The sequence below is a fragment of the Ochotona curzoniae genome, unplaced genomic scaffold (genome assembly GCF_017591425.1).
Source record: "Ochotona curzoniae isolate NIBS_2020 unplaced genomic scaffold, NIBS_Ocur_1.0 scaffold_1037, whole genome shotgun sequence".
NCBI classification, from domain to species: domain Eukaryota; kingdom Metazoa; phylum Chordata; class Mammalia; order Lagomorpha; family Ochotonidae; genus Ochotona; species Ochotona curzoniae.
In genome coordinates this window covers 7,902,596-7,903,954 of record NW_024467083.1, presented here as the reverse complement: position 1 = coordinate 7,903,954, position 1,359 = coordinate 7,902,596, and positions in this window count along the sequence as shown.

Here is a 1,359-nt window from a genome sequence, read left to right as displayed (position 1 = left end):
ATGGGCTATATGGAACACTAGAAAACTTCCAAATTTACTTATTTGGACTATGGGAAATTAAAACCTGTATTTGACTTTGTGTGAGTAAGTGATGTGGTGATGAATTTTTAAAAATCAACAATGAATTAGCAGCATCTAGCTTACCTATTTCATAATTAAAATTTTTTTATTTGTTCATTTGTTTTATAGGAAAGGCAGATTTATAGAGAGAGGGAGACACAGAGAGAAAGATCTTCCATCTGCTGGTTTGCTTCTGAAGTAGCAACAGCTGGAATGAGCCGATCCAAAGCTAGGATCCAGGAGCTTCCTCCAGGTCTTGTACAAGGGTGCATGGTCCCACGGCATTGGGCCAGCCTCTATTGCTTTTCCAGGCCACAAACAGGGAGCTGGACCAGAAGTGGAGCAGGCAGGACATGAACTGGAGTCCATATGGGATCATGGCGCTTCCAAGGTAAGGATTTGGCCATTGGGCCTTTGAGCCAGGCTCCTTGAAATTTTTTAAGCCTTTATTTTAAAATGTCTTCATCTTGTTATGTATTTCATATTGTTTATTAAAATAGCTTCTCTGAGAGGCAGAATCATGTTAGCAATGGACACACTTCCCAGAAGTTTTCCTATTGCTTAAAAACATAACATTGTTGCACATGAACTATGTTTCAGTGAAAGAAAGTTTGTCTTTTCTGACTTCCCCTTCAAATAAAATTCCATTATACAACTGGAATATCTCACATTTCAACTTGAAATTAATTAGGAAAAGAGAGCCTAAAATACAGGGAAACGGATGGTTGATATTGTAAGCAATGAACCAAGTGGGTTATTGATGTCTTTTGAGTAGCCACATTTTTAATAGGCCAAGGAGTCTGTATTGGCTACTGTGGAGATATAAACAGAACATGGCTATATGCATCTAAGGTTTTAAAAATAACTCCACCCCTATCATCTACAGCAAAAGAAAAATGTTTATAATAATACATATATTGAATTCTGCTTTCTGGTCAATAACAAGATTTATTGTCTCACTCTTAAGTCAATTTTAACCTCTTTGTGTCAACAAATCTTGATATTGATCTCAACAGAAGTCAATACCTGCTTATTACTTACCTCCACATTTAGACACCTACCAACAATTCTTATGGGTATTCCCTTGACAGGGAAAAGTGAATACTGCCTATCTACTTTCTATGGGCTTCATGTACAATGTCACTTGCATAAGCTGAAGTTCAGATCTGAAATGCAGTTATAAAACCAGATGAAGAAAAAGATAGACTGAAAATTTAATTAAATGCTAGGCAGAAGTTTAGTATTTCCTATCATTTCCAAAATAATGAAATGGTGACCGGTAGCATTAATTATCTTCTA